The sequence below is a fragment of the Phoca vitulina genome, unplaced genomic scaffold (assembly GCF_004348235.1).
Source record: "Phoca vitulina isolate PV1807 unplaced genomic scaffold, GSC_HSeal_1.0 scaffold10, whole genome shotgun sequence".
NCBI lineage: Eukaryota > Metazoa > Chordata > Mammalia > Carnivora > Phocidae > Phoca > Phoca vitulina.
In genome coordinates, this window is record NW_022589713.1 from 1,226,250 (window position 1) to 1,251,605 (window position 25,356).

The window sequence follows — 25,356 nt, forward strand, 5'->3', positions numbered from 1 at the left end:
AATGTGTCTGTGATACTTATCCTTAATCTGTTCCATAGCTTCCAATTGTGTCTAAGCCCAAAGGGATGCAAATCTTCCTTTTTAACAAGAACAGCAAACCCTTTAGTTCTGGGCAGCAGTAACTGGAATAGCTAGTGACAGGTAGAGGAATGCATTTTAATGAGTTATCAAGAGGCAGCAGGTTAACTGAATCTCAACACCCCAAAAAAATGACCATATTTATTAATACATATATTTTAAATATATGCTGGAGTTAGTCACAGTGGGGAGATACAAAATGTCTAAGTGTAAAACATGTACTTCAATAAGATAAGAGTTATTTGTACAACTATATAACTATTAACTTATCAAAATCTCACCTTGATAGCTACCTTGGGAAAATACATCATTTAACCTCTGGTAGCCTCAGTTTTCTCATCTGTAAAGAAAATAGGCTGGACTAGGTCTCTGTTGCCATGTATCTAACATGACAATCTATAAAATTTCTTTTGGTGCTGAGGCATTGGGAGTTCAGCATCATTACTGAGAGAAACAAAAGACTGGTTTTGTAAAGGGAAAAAGGAAAGAGGTAGAAAAAAGAGTATCAAGATTGATAGTTTAAAAACATAATTTGAAAGCCATTCAAATACATAATATTAGAGAATTCCTTATCTTCTTCCTCTAAGTCAAGGAAAAGGAAGAAACTATATCACAGGTAAACTATCTCGTTAAAAAGATAAAAAAAGTTTCTTTATTTCTATTATCACAGTCTTTGAAGACATTTACTAAGTCAGAAAGGATACTTCTTAAATTCTCTTCAAGATAGAAAACATGTCCTTGTATCACATGATCTCACTTATATGAGGAATTCTTTTTTTTTTTGAAGATTTTATTTATTTATTTGACAGAGAGAGACACAGCGAGAGAGGGAACATAAGCAGGGGGAGTGGGACAGGGAGAAGCAGGCTTCTCGCGGAGCAGGGAGCCGATGCGGGGCTCAATCCCAGGACCCTGGGATCATGACCTGAGCCGAAGGCCGACGCCCAACGATTGAGCCACCCAGGCACACGATGATATGAGGAATTCTTAATCTCAGGAAAGAAACTGAGGGTTGCTGAAACAAATAATACATTATACGTTTAAAAAAAAAAAGAAGAAGATAGTAGGAAGGGAAAAATGAAGGGGGGGAAATAGGAGGAGGAGATGAACCATGAGAGACTATGGACTCTGAAAAACAAACTGAGGGTTCTGGGGGAGGGGATGGGTTAGCCTGGCGGTATTGAATGGAGCACTGGGTGTTATATGCAAACAATGAATCATGGAACACTACATCAAAAACTAATGATGTAATAATGTATGGTGATTAACATAACATAATAAAATAAAATTTAAAAAAAGAAAACATGTCTTTTTTGTTTTTCAGTTTTAAAGATTAAGTTCATTTTGATATTCTTCTTTCAAATTGTCTGACCACCTGCTATACAGTAGACCATATGCTTTCATGGCTTATTTATAGAAATAATTATATTTAAAGTACCAGTTAAAAGTTCATGGGATAGGCCAGATCATTTATCATTTAGTAGTTACCACTTAACTTGGTGCAACTGGTAGGTTTTGATACAAGGGAAATTTGGTGATAACAACTTTCAAATTTTATAATCAATTAAGTTACTCCAATGTAAACTGAGGGAGAAAAACTGAAGGAGGATGACTAATGTTTTTAGGAGATCTTTCTGGTTGCTGTGTGGATAATGGTTTGTAGGGAGGGCAAGAGTGAAAGTAAGAAGTGCAACTAAGACACTAAGCTATACCTCAGGTAGAAAATGATACTGGCTTGGCCCATATCAGTGGAAATATCCCTCCATTCAGGTATCAGTGGAGATAAATAAAAGAAAAAAGAAAAGGCTTTTCTTTTGATGGCCTCAATAAGGTCAAACATTTTTATAGAGGATACTAAAGTAACTGAGTTGGAAATGTAGATGGTGGAGAGAAAGAAATATATGCTAACAAGATATAATTTGGAGGTACAGCTGGTGATAATGACAAGCTTGTTAACTTTTTAACATGTGACTATAGGACAGTAGAGCATGTGACTATTGACCTCAGGGCCAAGAGTTCGAGCCCCACATTTGGCGTGACTATAGGAGTAGGCAGCTTAGAAAGGATAGAGACAAAGATAGTTACAAGTGAGAAAACAGAAACTAAATGAGAAGTAATGCTATCATTATTAGCAAATACCTGGACAGTCCTCTACTAACATCTGTTGGTCAGAATGTTTTACACAACATACACAGTACACTGTATGCAAATGAGAGCATTACAACTGCTCATAAAATATCTAACTTATAAGGTCTCTCTTAATAATATTATTACTCTAACCACATACCCAAACTTATCAGTCCACTAAAATAGCAATGGCTTTTAGAACTTTCATGGAGACATTCAGCAACATAATAATATCTTAGGCAATATAATAGTTTATTTTACTATGGAAAGTAACTAGACCTACTGTGGTGATCATTTTGCAGTATACACAAGTATCGAGTCATTATGTTGTGTATACTGCAAATGATCAAAACTAGGGTCAAAAACTAATATAATGTTATACATTAATTATAACTCAATTTAAAAAATAATAGTAATAATAGTTTTCCAAAACTATTTGTACACAGCACACCTAAAACAGACCATATACTGCAAATTGTTGGAAGTAAAAGATGGATAAATTGGGTTCTTTATACTAATCTCTCACTTTTTTATAAGTCTTAATATTTCTGTAATAAAAAGTTTACAGAAAAACTAAGTGTTGAGAATGTGGACTGGCAACCACAGTCTCGGCATCTATATTTTTGATGAAAAGTGGGCTCCTCTATTTTGAAAAACTGGCATGTTGAGCTCTATAAATCGCCTAAGGCAAAGTGCTAAGCATAGGAAAGGCATCCACTTTATGAAACCTTTGTCCGGGAATAGACACTATGAATCTTTCAAAACAAAGGAGTGCAAGTTTGCTGCTCAGGATAACACACTGAACATCAAAGATTACTAATGACTTATGAACTCCTAATGTAGCATGAATCATGCCAGCAACACTAGGATATTGGTTTCAACAAATAGCCTATTTTATTTTATAAACTTCACCAGAATATTATCAACAGCAGTATTAGAAAATGGAAAGCTAATAAAATTAGGAGGCGGCATCGGCATACTGCACACAGTGTTTCTCATCGCTCTAATGCAGAATCTAATGGATGAGAGATCCATCTTTTAACTTAAAAAAAAAAAGAGCCAGTAAACCTAGAAAAATAGACCTCCATTTGACAAAGTTATTAGAGAATATTTTGCTACCTCAATTCAATAAACTGCATTAGTGAAACCAGTTTCTTTTATAAGAAAAAAAAGAGAGGCAGCATACTTTCTTCTTGTGTTTTATTATAGTTCAAAAAGCCTGATTATATTAACATTTTCTTGTTTTCCTTGAGCGATATCTGAAGTAGAAGACAACTGAAAGATTAGAGGATTATAAATATTCTCTTTCTATAAAGATGTTTTCCTAATTCTACAATAGAGGATATTATAAATACTGGATAATATCAAACTTTCAGAAATCAGTGCTTTTTACAAACACCCAGGTTGCCTACCTGTGAAATAGAGCTTTTAATATCTAACCCTGATTTTATTTGATATCATGACCAAGTATTTTTCTGAAAAGTAAATGGTTATTAGCAATTTCTACTATAGTTCCATAACAGCAAAGGCAGAATCCATGTTTAGGTGATTACTTTATGTTTTGATTCAGTTATCTGCAGGGTGTCTGCATGGTACTCTAACTATTTAAAGCCAGCAAAAAAGATTACAGCTCACACTAACTGGATTTTCACAGCTCCCTATCATTCGGCTTGAATTCCTCATGGGCAGATTAAAAGGGCCAAGGCAAACAATAGTCTTTTTACAAGGTGGTTATTGAAAAAAAAAAAAAGGAAGAAGAAGAAGAGGCAGAAGAAGAAAAGAGAAGAAAAAAACTATATTTTAGGGTCAAAACGAAATTATTTAAGGAAGCAGCCACATAAAAACAAACTTAAATGTCTAACAGAGGTAAAACTCTAGGTGTTGCCATATAATGAATCCAAATCAAGAAATTAATAGCATCTGAAAAAACGGTCGTTTTTATTCTGAAATCTGTAACATAGATGATATGGTTTTAGAGTTCAAAGATGGTTAGTTAGGCATCAAAGAATAGTTAAAAGTACCTCAATGATCACTTAGTCTAACTTACTATTATAGTATAGATAGGCTGAGGCCCAAAGAACTCAACATGGCATTTTCAAGTCAACTACTGGCAGATTACCAAAATAACCATGTAAGTATTTCATGTTCTTTTCCACTTTGACTTAACCACCCTCTCATTCTCTACCTTCACTCATTTCAAATGATCAAATGACTTCCCAATCTATGATTAGCCTTTCTCAGTGAGTCCTGGATACAAGGCCTTCCTTATATATTATCTCCTCTAATCCTCATGCAATTCCAGGAGGTAGTTATTTTCATCATGGCCATTTTACAGATAAAAAACCTAAGACTTAGAGAGATTAAGTGACTTGCCCAGGATCACACAGCTAGTAAATGGAAGAGTTGGATTTAAAATCAGGTCTACAGAACTCTAGTGTATGAGCTATTTTTTTTAATAATTTTTTTAATTATGTTATGTTAGTCACCATACACTACATTATTAGTTTTTGATGTAGTGTTCCATGATTCATTGTTTGCATATAACACCCAGTGCTCCATGCAATACGTGCCCTCCTTAATACCCATCACCAGGCTCACCCATCCCCGCACCCCCTTCCCCTCTAAAACCCTCAGTTTGATTCCTGGAGTCCATAGTCTCTCATGGTAGTGTATGACCTATTAACCACTGTGCTATACCAGCTTCTCTATAGCTTCTTTTCCTCATTTCATGGATTAGTCCCAATGGTTTACACCTTTCTTTCCATGTACCATTTATTCACACAACTCATCCAAATACTACCCTTAGTGTCTCCACACTACTGTTTAGTATTAAATAACCAGTTGGTTTCCGAACCCAAGTCAGATCAAGATCCAGTTGGATAACATTCTTTACTTATTTTCTACTTATCTTATTCTCTACTACCACTACCTTAAGTAAAGCTTCATCACTGCTCTCTCAGCAGTACTTACTATAAAACTTCAAAATGGTCTCTCAGCCTTCAATCCTTTCTCCTTAGTGCTGCTTTCCAGATTTAAAATTGTTCAAGTCAAAACTCCTTTGGCACCTCCTTTTATAACCTCTGCTTAAATTTATTTTAGTCACAATAATCTCAAAAGGAAAAATAAGTTTAAATGCATATATTTATATTTACCTATAGCTTTCTTAAAGAAATTCTAGAAGGATGTGTAGGAAACTAATAAATGTGGCGACCTTTATTCTGGGGGTTGGTGTGAGGATAGGAATTGGGTGGATAGGAGACAAGGTGGAAGAGAGATTCTTTACTGCATGTGTATGTCATTATATAATGTTCAGCTTTGAACTATGTAAGTACACTATCTATTAAGAAAAAAAGAGGAAAGGAGAAGGAAGGAAGGAAAGGAGAGAAAGAAACAAAAGAAAAAAGGAAGAACAAAGCTAAATGTCACGCTCTTGTTTCCAGAAAGTACCTTCTGCATTTTGTCTGACAATAAAATGGTAATTTCACCCAAAAGGGAGGGAATAAAAATAATTCCCAAACACTCTGTGATCCCTCTTGCTTCAGTCCTTTCTTTTTCCCTCTCCTTCTTACTTCCTCTTCCATGTTCTGTTCTTCCAGATGGCTTAGGTATCAACACCTTTAGAAAATCTTCCTTGACTAACTCATTTTGGGTTAAGTAGCCCTCTGATATGCTCCCCTAGTATATTGGGCATCTCTCTATCATAGCACTCACACTACATTGTTATCATCTATTTACCTGTCCAACTGTCAAACTAGATGAAAATTTCCTGAAATCAAAGACCATGTCTTATTCATCTTCACAATCTCCAATAACCATAATAGTGCCATCCACATTTTAACAGCTCCCAAAGCAATCCATGGCAAATGGCATTTATCTTTGCTATGGCCCATGAGTAAGATTCAGCAGTCATTGTCATTTAATCTTTCCATATGGGAAATACCGCTTTAGTCACTATAGCCTCCCCTTTATAGGTCTCTATAGTTATCAAATTCCAAGTAAAATACCTAAAGATTTAAAGGTAAACAGGAATTAAAAACCCAACACTCCAGGCCAGAACACTCCTCAGCTCAGTATCTACATATCCTCTTGCCTACTTTATTTTACTTCTTGAATGTCCAAAGCAAACTTATGATCTTCTGTCATACCATGATACCATGGTCTCTTCCAGGATAACTGCTGGTCAATTATATATATATATATATAACCATCACTTCAATGATACAAACCAGAAAACTACTGGTTATCCTTAGTATCTTCCTCTCTTTTACCAAATTGAATCCATCCTTAAATACATAAATATGTCTCAAATCCATCAAGTTCTCTATCTCCAATGCCAAATCCCTGTTTCGAGCTACTATTACATCCCTCCTAGACTACTGCGCTACTAATCTGGTTTCTCTGCATCCACTCTTATCCTCTGCAATCTGTTTTCCACACTGCAGCTGGAGTGATCTTTTCAAAACACTAATCTGATCATGTCACCAATCAGATTAAAACACTTCAAAGGAATCCTGTTATTCTTAAGATAGAAACCAAAATCCTTAACCAGGTTTACAGGGCCCTGCCCAGTCTAGCCCCTATTTGCTTCTCCGGCCCCAACTCGTACTGTGTTCCCCCATCTTCTGCATTCTAGTGACTCTGACCATCTTTCAGTCCCTGTTCTTATCAGTCTCTCTCCTATCTAGGGACCTTTGCAGGTTATGTTTCCTCTGTCTATAATGTTCTTCTTCCTTCTTTCACTGGTTTCAATTCATCCTCATTTCTTTAGGAAAGTGTGCCTGACTATTGTAAATCAAATTCCCTCCCCTATTATATGCTATGTAAAGTACTATGCATATCTCATCCATGATATTTATCACCACCGGAAGTTTATATTTATGTGACTTCATAATTGCTATTTTCCCTCACTGGACTATAAGCTCCATTGATTCAGGAACCATAACAGTTATCAATCACCATGGGATCTCTAAGAAACAACTCAGTGCTAGACACAGTAGGTACTTCACAAATATTTGATAAACTAGTGACAGAAAGAAGGGAGGGCATGTCTTAGGTAGTAACATCTAGGCTATATTCAGTCACCATTGTCCTTGCTATGGAAAAGGTAGAGACTCCAAGTCAGGGTAATTAATTTAATATGAAGAGCCTAATTGTAATAATTTAAAGTTTATACTGAGAACCCACTTCTTCCCCTTCCATCACAGAATATCATATATATTCTTCTTCATTCAAGACTGGTAAGGTAATCTTCCACCACAAAAAAAGAGACTTCAGAGACCACGTACTCTATTCCTCTCATTTTACAGTTAAAGAATATAAACCCAGAAATGTTAAGTGACCAACCCAAAATCATATGTAAATTAGAAGAGCCAGGACTAGAGGCCACACTTACCAATCTAATATAATATCCACTATATCTACTATGGTGAAACATTATGGAATTTTTCAGAGAAAAGAATGCAGTACTCATTACTTATTTATAATCTAGTAACCCTGTAGGTACATACAAGTTTGTCTGATCACATGCTCTACTTCTGGGTTGAGAAAATGTGGTAACCATTATCTCCAAAGAACCAAGAAAAAGTTGTATACTCAACAACAGCAGTTTTTACCTATGGGATGAATGGTCTAAAAGCAGTGAGTTGGACGTCATCAGAAGTTTAACCCCATAGAAAATTTTTTAAATTATTTTGTGGATGTGGAAAAACTTTGGGGTGGATTCATGAGGTTAGGTTTAGATAGGTTGGACTTAAGGCTCTGGAACATGCGCTTATACGTATGTATCTGAAGTTCCAAGAGCTCTGGCCTACTGAAAACTTAGATAATGGATTCAAGGACAAGAAAACAGTAAGCCAGATGCCAGTCTTCAGTGAAAGAGGAATATTATCTAGGAAACACACGGAACCAAAAGAAAGGTAAAGAAAGTTTCATGATGAATGGCTCAAGCCTCACAGAAATATATTTTAACTTACTCTATTTGAACTAATGGTTGAAAGAACAATCATCTGGAAGGGAGAATAGAAAGTACAAAAGATAACAAATTGATCTCCTCATACTGAAGTATATTGGAAGTAATAAAATAAGATGGAAACTCAGATTCTAATAATCTAAATAAATCCAGATCAACCCTTTTTCTAAGAAATACTACAATGGGTAGAAATTTTTAAAAAATATTTATGGCATCTTTGATGGCATTTAAAAGATAGAGATTCAAGGGGTGCCTGGGTGGCTAAGTGGGCTAAGGGTCTGCCTTTGGCTCATGTCATGATCCCAGGGTCCTGGGATTGAGCCCCAAGTCGGGTTCCCTGCTCAGTGGGCAGTCTGCTTTTCCCTCTCTCTCTGTCCCCACCCCCCTCACTTGTGCTCCCTCTATCACACAAAGAAGTAAAATCTTAAAAAAAAAAAAAGCAACTCAATTACTGAGAAAAAAATTAAGATAATCCCAGATTGCCCTCAAAGGCAACAAAAATGAACCCATTTGGAACCATACACAATGAAGTCATAGATTATAAAATAACTAAGCTTAGTAAGTTAAACATACCAATTAAAAGAGAGTGGCTGTAAATACGAATCTTTTAAAATCCATACAGGCCTACCTCAAGAAACAAGAAAAATCTCAACTAAATAATCTAACTTTACACCTAAAGGAACTAGAAAAAGACTTCCAAAATTAGTAAAAGGAAAGAAATACTAAAGATCAGACTGGAAATAAATGAAATAGACTAAAAAAGTACTAGAAAAGATCAATGAAACTAAGAGCAAAATTTAAAAAACCCTTTAGCTATAGTAAGAAAAAAAGAGGACACAAAGAAATACAATCAGAATTGAAAGAGAAGTTACAACTGATTACAACCAAGAAGTTACAACCAAGGAAATACAAAAAATCATGAAAGACTATTACAAACAATTATACGCCAATGAAATGGAAAGCATAGAGGAAATAGATAAATTCCTAGAAACATACATTCTTCCAAGACTAAATCATGAAAAAATAAAAAATCTGAGTAGATTGATTACTAGTAAAAAGATTGAATCTTTAATCAAAAAACACCCAACAAGCGTAAGTCCAGGACCAGACAAATTCACAAGTGAATTCTAATGAAAATGTAATACCTATCCTTCTCAAGCTCTTCCAATAAATGAAGACAAGGGAATATTTCCGAACTCATTTTGTGAGGCCAACATTACTGTAATACCAAAACCAGACAAGGACACCACAAAAAAAGAAAATTACAAGCCAATCCCCAATGAATGTAGATGTAAAAACCCTCACCAAATTTTAGCAAATTCAATTAAACAATACATTAGAAGAATCATACATCAAGTGGAATTTATTCCAGGAATGCAAGGATGGCTCAACATCCACAAATCAATCATTGTTACACAAATATATTGACAAAAGGAAGGATAAAATCACCTGATCATCTCAATAGATGCAGAATAAATACTGGACAAAATTCAACTTCCATTTCTGATAAAAATGCTCAACAAAGTGGGTACAGACAGAACATAATACTACAACATAATAAAAGCCATATATGACAAACCCACAGTTAACATCATATTCAATGGACAAATGCTGAAAACTTTTCCCTCAAGATTAGGAACAAGAGAAGGATGCCCACTCTTGCCACTTTATTCAATATAGTATTGAAAATTCTAGCAATTAGGCAGGAAAAAGAAATAAATGCATCCAAATCGGAAGGGATGTAAACAGTAAATGTTACTGTTTCTGAACAACATGACATATAGATAACCCTAAAGATTCCACACAAAAGCTCTTAGAACTAATAAATGAACACATTAAAGTTGCAGGATACAAAATCAATATGCAAAAATCTGTTATGCTTGTATACACTAACAATGAACTATCAGTAAGAGAAATTAAGAAAACAATCTTCTTTTCAACAGCATGAAAAAGAAAATCTAGTAATAAATTTAACCAAAGAGGAAATGACCTGTACACAGAAAACTGGAAAACATTGATGAAAAAAAAATTGAAGATGACACAAACACATAGAAAGATATTCTATGTCTCATGGACTGGAAGAATTTATAATGTTAAAAGGTCCATATCACACTAAATAATGTACAGATTCAATGCAATCAAAATTCCAATGACATTTTCCACAGAAACAGAACAAACAATCCAAAAATTGGTATGGAACCATAAAAGATCTCTCGTAGCTAAAGCAATCCTGAGAAAGAAGAACAAAGCTGAAGGCATCATGCAACCTGATTTCAAACTATACTACAAAGCTACAGTAATCAAAACAGTATGATACTGGCACAAAAACAGATACATGTATCAGTGGAACAGAACAGAGAGCCCAGGAATAAACCCACACACATATGGTCAATTAATTTATAACAAAGGAAGAAAGAATATACAATGTGGAAAAGACAGTCCAGTCCCTTCAATAAATGGTGCTGGAAAAACTGGACAGTCACATGCAAAAGAATGAAACTGGACCACTATCTTATACCACACACAAAAATTAACTCAAAATGGAATAAAGACTTGAATGTAAGACTTGAAATCATAAAATTTCTAGAAGAAATCATAAATGGTGGTAAACTCTTGACATTCATCTTAACGATATCTTTTTGGATCTGACCCCAGATGGCAAGAAAAATGGCAAGAAAAGCAACAACAAACAAATGGAACTACATATGCACAGCAAAGAAAACCACTGACAAAAATAAAAAGGCAACCTACTGAATGGGAGAAGATATTTGCAATCATATATGTATCCAAGAAGGGGTTAATATCAAAACATACAAAGAATTCATACAATTCAATAAAAAAATCTGATTAGAAAAGCTGGCTGGGGACTGAACAGACATTTTTCCAAAGAAGACAAAGGATGGCCAATTTGCACATGAAAAGACTCAATATCACTAATCATCAGGGAAATGCAAATAAAAATGAGTTCTCGCCTCCCAACTATCAAAATGACTATTATATAAAAGACAAGAAATAACAAGGGTTGGCGAGGATGCAGAGAAAAGGGAACCCTTGTCATTCTTGGTAAGAATGTAAAATTGAGTAGCCACTTTGGAAAACAGTACAGAGGTTCCTCAAAAAATTAAAAATAGAACCATCAGGGGCAACTGAGTGACTCAGTCCGGTAAAGCATCCAACTCCTGATTTCAGCTCAGGTCATGATCTCCGGGGTCATGAGATTGAGCGCCATGTTGAGTTTCATGCTCACCATGGAACCTGCCTAAGATTCTCTCTCCCTCTCCCTCTGTAGCCCCTCCAGTCTCTAAATAAATAAATGAATTAATGAATTAATGAATGATAAATAAACGAACAACCATACAATCCAGCAATTTCACTTCTGCAAATTTATCTCAAGAAAATGAAAACAATAATTGAAATAGATATATGCACTCTTATGTTCATTACAACATTATTTACAATAGCCAACATATGGAGAAATTCTGAATGACCACTGATGGATAAATAGATAAAGATAATGTGTGTTTGTGTGTGTGTGTAATGAATACTACTCAGCTTTAAAAAAGAATGAAATCTTGCCATTTGCGACAACATGAGTGGATCTCAAGAGTATTATGCTAAGTAAAATAACTCAGAGAAAGACAAATACCAGATGATTTCACTTATAACTGGAATCTGAAAAGCAAAACAAACAAAACAAAACTCATAGATACAGAGAACAGACTGGTGCTTATCAGAGAGGAAGGAGGTTGGGAATGGGCAAAATGGGTAAAGATCAAGAGATACAAATTTCCACTTGTAAAACAAGTAAGTCATGGGGATATAATGTACAGCATGGGAACTACAGTCAAAAATACTTTATCACAAATTTGAATATTGCTAAGACACTAAATCTTAAGTCGGCCTTATATGGAAAAATAATGGGAATTTGTATGGTGACAAAGGGTGAACAGACAATATAGTAATCATTTCACAATGTACCCAAAGGAAAAATCATGATGTTCTACAACTGAAACTAACATAATGTTGTATCTCAATTACACTTCAATTAAAAAAAATAAAGCCTCCTCAGGACCAGGAAAAGAAAGTTCTACCTATCTGCAAGAAACTCATTTCAAAGATAATGGGTATCTGGCTTAGCTATATTAGTATCGGACAGTGTTCACTGCAGAGCAATAATAGAGTCAAGAAAAAAGAGAGACACCATATAAGAGTCAATTCACCAAAGAGATTTAACAATCTTAAATGTATATACACCTAACAAAAGAACTCAAAAATACACATAGCAAAAACTGAAAGGAAAAACAGACAAATCCAAAATTATAGTTGGAAACTTCCTTTTTTCTAAATAACGGCTTTATTGAGATATAATTTACATCCCTTAAAGTTCACCCTTTTATTTAAGGTATACGATTCACTGGTTTACACTATATTCATGTTGTGTGTTAATCACCTCAAGTTCATCCATGTTATAGCATGTAACAGTACTTTATTCTTTTTTATTACCAATAATATACAATTACAGTTGACGTTTGAACAACATGGATTTGAACTACATGGGTCCACTTGTATGCATACATTTTCTTTTAATTCCAGTACAGTTAACATACAGTGTTATATTTAGATTCAGGCGTATAAAATAGTGATTCAACAATTCCATACATTACTCAGTGCTCATCATGACAAGGGTACTCTTAATTCCCTTCACGTATTTCACCCATCTCCCCACTCCTCTCTGGTAACCACCTGTTTCTTGAATATAGTTAAGATTCTCTTTTTTGGTTTGTCTATTTTTTTCCGTTATTTGTTTCTTAAATTCCGTGTGTGTGTGTGAGTGTGTGTGTACACTTCTTTATCCATTCATCCATCAGTGGACACCTGGACTGCTTCAATAATTTGGCTATTGTAAATAATGCTGCAGTAAATACAAGAGTGCATGTATCCTTTTGAATTAGTGTTTTTGTGTTCTTTGGGTAAAACCCAGAAGTGCATTTACAGGATCATAGGGTAGTTCTATCTTTAATTTTTTGAGGAACCTCTGTACAATCTTTCACAGTGGCTGCACCAGTTTGCATCTCCACCAATAGTCCACAAGAGTTCCCTTTCTCCACATCCTCACACCAACATTTGTTGTTTCTTGTGTTTTTTAGCCATTCTGACAGATGTGAGGTGATACCTCACTGTAGTTTTGAGTTGTATTTCTCTGATGATCAGTGATGTTGAGCACCTTTTCATGTATCTGTTGGCCATCTGTATATCTTCTTTGGAGAAAAGTCTGTTGATGTTGTCTGCCCATTTCTTAATTGGAACATTAGTTTTCTGGTGTTGAGTTGTGTAAGTTCTATATATATTTTGAATACTAACCACTTATCAGGTATGTCATTTGCAAATATTTTCTCCATTCAGTAGGTTGTCTTTTTGTTTTGTCAATTGTTTCCTTTGCTGTGCAGAAGCTTCTTATTCTGAAGTAATGCCAATAGTTAATTTTTGCTTTTGTTTCCCTTGCCTCAGAAGACCCATCTAGAAAGATGGTGTTATGTCCAAAGTCAGAGAAATTATTGCCTGTGCGCTCTTCTAGGATTTTTATGGTTTCATGTCTCACATGGTCCTTAATCCATTCTGAATTTATGTTTGTGTTTGGTGTAAGAAAGTGGTCCAGTTAAATTCTTTTGCATGTAGCTGTCCACTTTTCCCAACAACATTTATTAAAGAGACTTTTTCCCACTGCATATTCTTGCTTCCTTTGTTGAAGATTAATAGACCATATAATCATGGGTTTGTTTCTAGGCTTTCTACCCTGTTCCATTGATCTGTGTCTATTTTTGTGTGAGTACCAAAATGTTTGGATTACTACAGCTTCGTAGTGTCGCTTAAAATCTGGGATTGTAATGCCTCCAGTTTTGTTCCTCTTTGTCAAGACTGCTTTGGTTATTCAGGATATTCTGTGGTTCAATACAAATTTTAGAACTGTGTGTTTTAGTTCAGTGAAAAAGGCTTCTGGTAATTTGATAGGGATTATACTAAGTCTGTAGATTATTTTGGGTAATAGGGACATTTTAATAAAATGTGTTCTTACAATCCATGAGCATGGAATATCTTTCCATTTCTTTGTTCAATCAACTTCTTTCATCATTGTTTTATAGTTTTCAGACCACAGGTCTTTCACCTCCATGGCTGAGTTTATTCCTAGGTATTTTATTATTTTTTATGTAACTGTAAATGGGATTGTTTTCTTAATTCCTCTTTCCCCTGCTTCACTATTAATTATATACAAATTCAACAGATTTCTGTACATTGATTTTCTATTCCGCAACCTTGGTGAATTCATTTATCAGTTCTAGTAGTTTTTTGGTGGAGTCTTTTTAGGGTTTTCGATATGTAGAATCATGTCATCTGCAAATAGTGAAAGTTTTACTTCTTCCTTACCAATTTGGATGACTTTTATTTCTTTTTGTTGTCTGCTTGCTGTAGCTAAGACTGCCAGTAATATGTTCAATAAAACTGGTGAGAGGGGAAATTCTTGTCTTATTCCTGACCTTAGGGGAGAGCTCTCAGTTTTTTTTAACATCTGAGTATGATGTTAGCTCTGAGTTTCTCATATATGGCCTTTATCATGTTGAAGTATGCTCCCTCTAAACCTACCCTGTTGAGGGTTTTTATCATGAATGGATGCTATACTTTGTCAAATGCTTTTTCTGCATCTATTGAAATGATTGTATGGTTTTTATCCTTTCTGTTTCTGATGTGATGTTTCACATTGATTTGTGAATATCCAACCACCCCTGCATCCCAAGAATAAATCCCACCTGATCGTGGTGAATGCTTTTTTAATGTATTGTTGGATTCAGTTTGTTAGTATTTTGTTGAGGATTTTTGCACCTATGTTCATGAGAGATATGTGCCTCTAGTTCTCTTTTTTTGTGTGTGTGTGGTGTCTTTATATGGTTTTGATATCAGGGTAATGCTGATTTCATGGAATGAATCTGGAAGTTTTCCCTCCTCTTCTATTTTTGGAATAGTTGGAAAAAAACAGATATTAACTCTTCTTTAAATGTATGGTAGAATTTACCTGTGAAGCCAGCTGGTCCTGGACTTTTGTTTGTTGGGAGTTTTTTGATCACTGATTCAATTTCATTACTTAATCAGTTTGTTCAAATTTTCTATTTCTTCCTAATTCAGTTTTGGGAGGTTATATGTTTCTAGGAATTTATCCATTTCTCCTTCGTAGTCCAATTTATAAACATACAATTTCTCAAAACATTCTCTTACAATACTTTGTATTTTTCTAGTGTCAGTTGTTATTTCTCCTCTTTCATTTCTAATTTTGAGTCCCCACCCCTCTCTTTTTATGAGTCTGGCAAAAAGTATATGAATTTTATTTATCATTTCAAAGAACCAGCTTCTGGTTTCATTGATCTATCAGTTTTGTTTTGTTTTGTTTTTTGAGTTCCTATTTCATTTATTTCTGCACAAACCTTTATTACTTCCTTCCTTCTACTGGTTTTGGATTTTGTTTGTTCTTTTTCTAGCTCCTTTAGGTATAAAGGTAGGTTATCTGAGATTTTTTTCTTGCTTGAGTTAGGCCTGTATTGCTACAGTCTTTCCTCTTAAAACAGCTTCTGTGGCATCCCAAAGATTATGGACCGCTGTGTTTTTGTTTTCATTTGTCTTCATGTATTTTTTTATTTCCTGTCTAATTTCTTGGTTGACCCATTCACAGTAGCATGTTATTTAACCTCCATGTATTCGTGTTCTTTCCAGATTTGTGTATGTGGTTAATTTCTAGTGTCACAGCATTGTGATCAAAAGAGATGCATGGTATGATTTCAATCTTTTTGAATTTGTTTATACTTGTTTTGTGGATTAATATGTGATCAATTCTGGAGCATGTTCCATGTGCACTTGAAAAGAATGTTTATTCTGCTCCTTTAAGATGGAATGTTCTAAATATATCTGTTAGATCCATTTGGTCCAATGTGTCATTCAAAGTGACTATTTCCTTGTTGATTTTCTGTTTAGATGATCTGTCCATTGATTTAAGTGGGGTGTTAAAGTCCCCTACTATTATTGCTTTACTATCAATTACTTCCTTTATGTTTGTTATTAACTGCTTCATATATTTATGTGCTTCCATGTTGGGTGCAAAAATACAATTTTATATCTTCTTGTTGGATTGGTCCCTTTATAAAAGTGTCCTTCTTTGTCTTGTTACAATCTTTGTTTTAAAGTCTATTTTTTCCAATATAAGTACTGCTATGTCAGCTTTCTTTTCACATCCATTTGCATGATAAATGCTTCTCCAACCCTTCACTTTTTTTTTTTTTTTTAAAGATTTTATTTATTTATTTGAGAGAGAGAATGAGATAGAGAGAGCATGAGAGGGGGGGAGGGTCAGAGGGAGAAGCAGACTCCCTGCTGAGCAGGGAGCCCGATGCGGGACTCGATCCCGGGACTCCAGGATCATGACCTGAGCCGAAGGCAGTCGCTTAACCAACTGAGCCACCCAGGCGCCCTCCAACCCTTCACTTTCAATCTACCTGTGTCTTTAGGTCTGAAACAAGTCCCTTGTAGGTAGTATATAAATGTGTCTTGTTTGTTTTTTTTTATCCATTCTGTCACCCTATGTCTTTTGATTGGAGCATTTAGTCCATTTACATTCATCATAATTATTGATAGGTGCATAGTAATTAACATTTTGTTACTTGTTTTGTGGTTGTTTTTGTAGTTCTCTGTTCCTGTCTTCTCAGGCTTTCTTCTCTCATGGTTTGCTGGTTTTCTTTGGTGATATACTTGGATTACTTTCTCTCTATTTTTTGCATATCTATTACTGGTTTTTGATTTGTGGTTATTAGGTTTGTATATAACATCTTTTGAATATAGCAGTTCATATTAAGTTGATGGTTGCTTAAGTTTGAACCCATTCTTTACTCCTCTCACCCCGACATTTTACATATACTTTATCATCCCTTTGTGTGTGTGTGTGTGTGTGTGTGTGTGTGTGTGTGTGAGTTCCTTGACTAATTTTTATAGATGTACTTATTTTTACTACTTCTGTCCTCCCTTGTTCTTTTACTCTTACTCATGGTCTTTCCTTTCCACTCAGAGTCATCTTTAACATTTCTTGTAGGACTAGTTTAGTGATGATGAATTCCTTTCACATTTTGTGGCCTGGAAATTCCTTATCTCTCCTTCTACTCTGAATGAGAGCCTTGCTGCATAGAGTATTCTTGGCTACTGATTTTTTTCCTTTTAGCAGTTTGAATACATCATGTTACTCCCTTCTGGCCTGCAAAGTTTCTGCTGAAATATCAGCTGATATTCTAAAGCAGTATGTAACTGCTTTTTTTTCTTTCACCACTTTTAAAATTTTCTCCTTATCACTTATTGCTATTTTAATTACTATGTGTCTTGGTGTGGACCTCCTTGGGTTAATTTTGTTGAGGTATCTTGGCATTTCCTGGATTTGGATTTGTTTCCTTCCCCAAGTTTGGAAAGTTGTCAGCTATTATTTCTTCAAATAAATTTTTTACCCCCTTTTCTCTCTCTATCCTTCTGGGGTCCCTATAATGCAAATGTTATTACACCTGATAGTGACACTGAGTACCCTAAGTTTATTCTCATTCTGCATAACTTTTTTCTCTCTCACCTGCTCAGCTTGATTACTTTTCATTACTTTGTTCTTCAGGTTGCTTATTCATTCTTCTGCTTCCTCTAGCCTATTACTTGTTATGTTTCATTTATTGTGTTCTTCATTTCTGACTGGTTCTTTATTAGCTCTTTGTTAAGAGTTTCACTGATGTCCTCCAAACTTTTCTCAAGTCCAGTGAGCATCTTTATGCTATTACTTTAAATTCTCTATCAAGTATATTACTTTTCTCCATTTCACTTATGTCTCTTGCTGTGACTTTCTCCTTTTCTTTCATTTGGGACATATTCCTCTGTCTCTTCATTTTGTCTAACTCTTTGTGTCTATTTCTGTGTGTTAGGAAAGTCAGGTACATCTCCTGATCCTGAAAGTAATGGCCTTATGTAGCAAAAATCCTAGAGTGCCCTGCAGTGTACTGTCCCATGTTCACTGGAAGCTGTCACTTCAGGGTGTTTCCTATGTATGTTGCATATGCCCTGCTTTTGTGGCTGAGCTGCTTTTTCCTTTAGTCCAGTTGTCTGCAGTGGCTCTCTCTGCCTGTTGGGGGCTATCTTTGGCCCCGCTGGTGTTAGTAGGCCAGTCTGGAGATGCCTTGGGCTTCAGTTGAGTCAGACCAGGTGCTCACCATTGATGCAGTAGCACCAAACTGCAGGGCGCTTTCCCTGTGCTGTCCCCTGAGGTTTCATTGGTGGGCAAGGACCTGCAATCAGACTAGCCCACTGCTGGGGCCGAAGTATGACTGGTCATCTTTCCCTCTCCCTGGGGCAGGAGTTACTTTGGAGTGGTGTTTTGTGTCTGCTTACACACTGCAAGGTCTACAGCACCACCCTGGATGGGTTCCGGCCAACAGCATATTTGAGGGGGCAGATCCATAATGTACAGGGGGCCGGGGTGGGGGGCAGTACTGTTAGCAAATTAGGTAGTGGGGGTGCCTGGGTGGCTCAGTCATTGGGCGTCTGCCTTTGGCTCAGGTCACAATCCCAGGGTCCTGGGATCGAGTCCCGAATCGGGCTCCCTGCTCCGCAGGAAGCCTGCTTCTCCCTCTCCTGCTCCCCCTGCTTGTGTTCCCTCTCTTGCTGTGTCTCTCTCTACTACTTAAAATATAAGCATTTTTATATTGTAAAGGAAGGTCTCAAATCAAAGCTCACCTGAAGAAACTATATAAATAAGTCCAAAGTAAATTCAAAGTAAGAAATAATAAAGAACAGAAATCAATGAAATTGAACAAAGAAAACCAACAGAAAATACTCAGTAAATGCAAAAGAAAACTCTTAGCAATATTTACAAGGAAAATCAAAATATGAAAAAAGGGTTATCATTTCAGATCTACAAACATTAAAAGGATATTTAAAAAATCCTCAAAACAACACTATGCATATAAACTCACCAATCCAGATGCAATAAACCAATTCCCTGATAGCCAAAAACGACCAAAATTCACCCAACATGAAATAGATCATTGGAATAACTATTTAAAAAAGACTAACTATTAAAGGAATGAAATTCATAATTAGAAACTTTCCAAAAAAGGGGGCTCCAGACCCAGATGGTTTGACCAGAGAATTCTACCTAATATTTTAAAAAGAAGTATCAATTCTGCACAATCTCTTCCAGAATAAGAGGGAATATTTTTCATTTATTTTTTAAAGTAACCTCTATGCCCAACGTGGGATTCCAACTCATGATCCTGAGATCAAGAGTCACGTGCTCTACCAACTGAGCCAGCCAGGTGCCCTGGAATAATTTTCATTGTATTGTATGAGACAAGCATTAACCTGATAACAAAACTTCTAGAGAGCAATATCCCTTATGAACAGACATAAAAGTCCTCAACAGAGTATCAGCAAATTGAATCCAGCCATATATAAAAAGTATACACCACAACCAAATGAGATTTATCTCAGGAATGCAAAGCTGGCTCAATGTTCAAAAGTAAATCAGTGTAATCTACCATATTAGCAGTCTAAAGAAGAAAAAATAACACATGGTTGTGTCAATGCTGGAAAGGCATTTGACAAAATTCAGCATCCAATACAAGAAACAAAATTAGTAAAGTAAGAATAGAAGAAAACTTTTTCAGCATAATAGAGGATATCCAGAAAAAATCTGCAGCTAAAATCTTCATGATAAAAAATTGAATATTTCCCCCCTAAAATGTCCTTGCCCAACATTCCTATTGAAAGCAGAACTGGAAGTCATACTCAGTGAAAAGGGCAAGAAAAATAAATTAAAAATATACAATTTGAAAAGGAAGAAATAAAAATGTCCCCATCTACAGATGATAAAACTGTATGTAAAAGTCCTGAGGAATCTACGACAATAACTCCTGCAACTAATAAGTATATTTAGCAATGCCATAGACTACAAAGTCAATGCATGCACGCACAAGTGCACACAGACACACACACACAAATTATACTTCAATTATTTATATTACATTTTTTTTTTTAAGATTTTATTTATTTATTTGATAGAGACAGCGAGAGAGGGAACACAAGCAGGGGGAGTGGGAGAGGGAGAAGCAGGCTTCCCGTGGAGCAGGGAGCCCGATGTGTGGCTCAGTCCCAGGACCCTGGGATCATGACCTGAGCCGAAGGCAGATTCTTAACAACTGAGCCACCCAGGCACCCCTGTTACATTTCTATATATTAGCAACTAACAATTAGAAACTGAAATTTTAAAAATATTATTTAAAATAGCTCCCACTATGTGTTGTAATGGGCACTGGGTATTATATAAGACTGATGAATCACAGACCTGTACCCCTGAAACAAATAATACATTATATGTTAATTAATTGATTTTAAATAAAAATCAATTAATTAATTAAATAAAATAGCTCCCCCCAATGAAATAGTTAGGCATAAATCTAACAAAATATATACAAAACCTATATGCTAAAAGAAAGGCTAATAAAATAATTAAAACCACTTTCATGTCAATTCTCCCCTGTTGATATGTAAATTTAACATAATTCCAACCAAGATAATTTTTGTACATATAGCCAAATATGATATTTTGTACAGACAAACTTACATTAAAATTTATATTGAAAGGCAAAGGACCTAGAACAGCCGAAAAAGAAATTTTTAAAAAAGAGTAAGGTTGGAGTACCAAAACAACTGGTTTAAGACTATAAAGCTATAGTAAATAATACAGTGTGATATTGGCAAAGGAATAAACAAATAGATGACTGAAACAAAATGGAGAACCCAGAAATAGACCTGAACAAATATGACCAATTGATTTTTGACCAAAGTGCAAAGGTAATTCAATAAATTAGTCTTTTCAACAAATTCTGTTGGAACAACTCAACATTTGAACATCCATATGCACCCTCCCCCAAAGCAACACTCAATTTATACCTCACACATTATACAAAAAAAAAAAAAAAAAAACCTCAAAACAGATTACAGATCTACCTGTAAAATGTAAAACTACAAAACATTTTAGAGAAAATCTTCATGACCTGAGGTTAGCCAAAGAATTTTTAGACATCCCATAAAATGCATGGTGCATTAAAACCATAATAAATTGGTCTTCATCAAAATGAAAACATTTTGCCTGCAAATGACACTAAGAAAATGAAAACACAAGCCACAAGGTAGGAAAAAATATTCACAGCACATATCAGGCAAGTGCAAGTTCTCAAAATACACAAGTTTGAGTACAAGTTCTCAAAAAATATAAGAACCTCTTATAATTTAAGAATTTTTAAAAAGCAAATAAACAATTTGAAGAAATATAAAAGGAAGAAATATAAAAGAAATATAACAATATATAAGAAATATAAATGACCAATAAACATGAAAAGATGCTTAGTATCACACTTTCAAATCAGTCAACAAAGGACTTCTATGCAGAATACATAAAAATCTTCCAAAACTCACCAGTAAGAAAATACAATGTAATTTAAAAGTGGGCAAAAGAGTTGAACAGATACATGGATTGCAAGTAAAGTACATGAAAATATGTTCAACATTAATTATTAATTAATTCTTAGCATTAGGGAAATTCAAATTAAAACCATGATGAGGGATGCCTGGGTGGCTCAGTCAGTAAAGCATCTGCCTTTGGCTCAGGTGATGAACTCAGAGTCCTGGGATCAGCCCCGCATTGGGCTCCCCACTCAGCGGGGAGTCTGCTTCTCCCTCTCCTTCTGTCCCTCCCCTCCCTCCGTTCATGCTCTCACTCTCTATAATAAATAAATAAAATCTTAAAAATAATTTGATGAGACACCACTATACACCTATATGAAAGGCTAAAGTAAGTAATATTTAAAATGCCCAGTGCTGATAAGAATGTGGAGCAAGTGAAACTCTTACACATTGCTGGTAAGAATGCACAAAACCCTAGAATACAGTTTAGCAGTTTCATATAAAGATTAATGTACACTTGTTATATTTTATTAAGTCCTTCACCCAGCTGTTTACTGAGAGAAATGAAAACTTATGTTCACAGAAAATCCTGTACACAAATGTTTATAGAAGCTCGATTCAGAATCACCAAATTTCCTTCAACAAGTGGAAAGAATAAATACTGATACAATGGAATACTACTCTGCAATAAAAACAAATGGAGTGGACGGTGGTAGGAGGGTTGGGGTGGCTGGGTGATGGACACTGGGGAGGGTATGTGCTATGGTGAGTGCTGTGAATTGTGTAAGACTGATGAATAACAGACCTGTACCCTTGAAACAAATAATACAATTATGTGTTAATAAAAAAAAGAGGGAACTGTTGAGCTTACTACAACTTGAACAAATCTCAAATGCATTATGCTAATGGAAGGGAGCCATTCTCAAAGGTACATGCTATATGATTCATTCATATAACATTTGCAAAAAAAAATAAACCTTTAAACAGTGGTTGCCAGGTGCTAGCAATGGGCCAATAGTATAAATTCAAAGGGATAACACAAGGGATTTTTGAAGGGTGATGGAACTGTTCTTTATCTTTTTTTTTTTTTTAAGATTTTTTTAATTTATTTATTTGACAGAGAGAGAGAGACAGCGAGAGAGGGAACACAAGCAGGCAGAGTGGGAGAGGGAGAAGCAGGCCTCCAGCTGAGCAGGGAGCCTGATGCGGGGCTCGATCCCAGGACCCTCGGACCATGACCTGAGCCGAAGGCAGTCGCTCAACCAACTGAGCCACCCAGGCGCCCCGGAACTGTTCTTTATCTTGACTGTGGTGGTAGTTACATGAACCTACACACATGCTAAAATTCACACACTGTCCACCAAAAAAAGGTCAATTTTTACTATATCCTACTTTAAAAATAAAATTAAACATAACAAAGATAATTAGAAAATCCGTTTGGAAATTCAGAAAATGCTCTTTTAAATAGCTCTTAAGTCAAAGGAGATGTTGCAATGGAAATTAGAAATTTTGAAGTGAATGATAATAAAATATGGGATGTACTCTAAAGCTATGATTGGAGGAAAATTCATGACCTTAGATGAATGTATTAGAAAAGGAGAAAAATTCAAAATAATGGCAGAAAACAAATAGCACATAAAACCTAAAGAAATAAAAACCTAAAAAAATTAAGAATTAAAAGAACAGTAAGAATTAATGGAAAACAATAATAAGAATATAATTATGGACAAAATAACACTAAAATTACACAAAGTCTTTGACAGTATAAAAATAAAAGAATATAATCTCTTAACTCTTCAACTGGTAAATGGATAATAATTTGTGGTAAATTCATAAAATGGAATACTACTTAGCATTATAAAGGAATAACTTGATACATGAACAGCCTAAATGTATCCCAAAAGCATTATGGTAAGTAAAAGAAGCCAGACACAAAAGGCTACATACTGTGTGATTCCATTTATATGATATTGAGAAAAGGTGAAACTTTTCAATTTGACAAGGGGTGGGAGTGGAGGAAGGTACACACAGAACATAAGGGAACTCTTTAGGGTGATGGAAATACTCTGTATCTTGATTGTGATGAGAGTTAGATGCCCATATAACTGTCATATGACTGTCAAAACTCATAGAACTACATACGTAAGAAGTGAATTTTACTGCATATAAATTATATCTCAAAAATCTACTTAAAGAAAAACCTAATACAGAAAAAAGACATTTGAGTATTTCTAAAAAAGTATCAACGGTAAATATTTTAAGCAGATACTGCTTTTTAACTCATAAGCACACATATTGTGATATAATATCAGTGTAATTTCTTGGGCTTAGGTTATGCCATGACAATTTTTCAGATTAACTTTACAGTCGCAAATTTACTGGACCTAACACTACTGATGGACGGATGACATTTAAAGATCTTCATTTAAAGAGTAAATAATCAAAGAGTTACTTATCAATTTGAGTGATTGTGTATGTCTGTTTACACAAAAGCACTACTCTTATTTATCTAGATAGCTTTGAAAGATGAAAACATTTTCCGTCTACTTTTATCTTTCATTCTTGTGGTTGAGTGGATTTAATTTCTAAGTAGTCACAATATAAGTTTTAACTCTGGCTTTTTCCAAATTCACATTACTTTTCAAAATTTGATATCTACCAGTTTATTTTTCTAATGTGGAATGCCATCTTTTATCTTTCTCAAGAAAAAGAAGCTAACACTGCAACATTACAACCAAAGTGATCTACTTCCCGGTGGCCTGTCACAGGCTGGCATATCCAGAGGCCAAAGGCTACCATTTCAAAACCTCCTCTAAGAGTTCATAAAGAATTAAAACAGCAGCACTCATTGTTCTATTTCCCTAACTGCACTTGCTGTGTTAGTGATCATCACATATGTAATAGCATTTACAAAGTGCTTTGTGTTTATACCCACAATTTTCAATTTCTGACTGGGATTGTTTCCAATCTTCCTGTAGTTATATATGCAATCTCAAAAACCAGGGACAATATCCTTAGCACTAAATGAAAAGCGTTAACACCAATGACACCATCTGGAGTTTTATTTTAGAATACACTTTCAATGTCTTGAAATCTAAGCTATGTTAACAATACTTAGATGAATGGAATGTATTATTACAACTTACTCTGCTTTAGTGGAAAAGGGCACTCCATAACTACATCATCCAAAAAGACATATGCCATTCCTATCATCTGGCTATACACACTACATTTACCAGGATATTAAGAACAGTTAAGCTAGCCTTTTAAAAACTGTCCTATAATATCACATTAGGATATAAAAATAGATTATCATACAGGTATCTACTTCCCAATCTTCGCTGTTTAATCAAAGGAGGTTAAATTTCTGCTTTTCTACTTGTGCTGACCAAGATTTACCTAATATGTCAAGCATATATTATGGTTTATACCAATCTGTTCTATTTTGGAGATGCTACTCCAATGCTCACTAGACTGGGAAGAAAGCCTATGAGAATTGAATAAAGTAGATTTTTTAAAAAATATATTGAACAGACTGTTTCTATTTGGATTAGTATCATTCATATCTGGGATACTCAAGGTGCTTTACAATGAGGTATAAATTAGAACTACAGTGAGTACTTAAAAGCAACAGCTTAGCTTTTAGGGGAACTGCTTGTTTA

General features: G+C 35.1%; 1 protein-coding gene across 1 annotated transcript in view; it reads right to left on the reverse strand.

The window, feature by feature from the left end:
- The window catches only part of RSRC1 (arginine and serine rich coiled-coil 1), a 406,135-nt gene that overhangs the window by 262,414 nt on the left and 118,365 nt on the right, over positions 1-25,356 (reverse strand). The window lies entirely within an intron of this gene.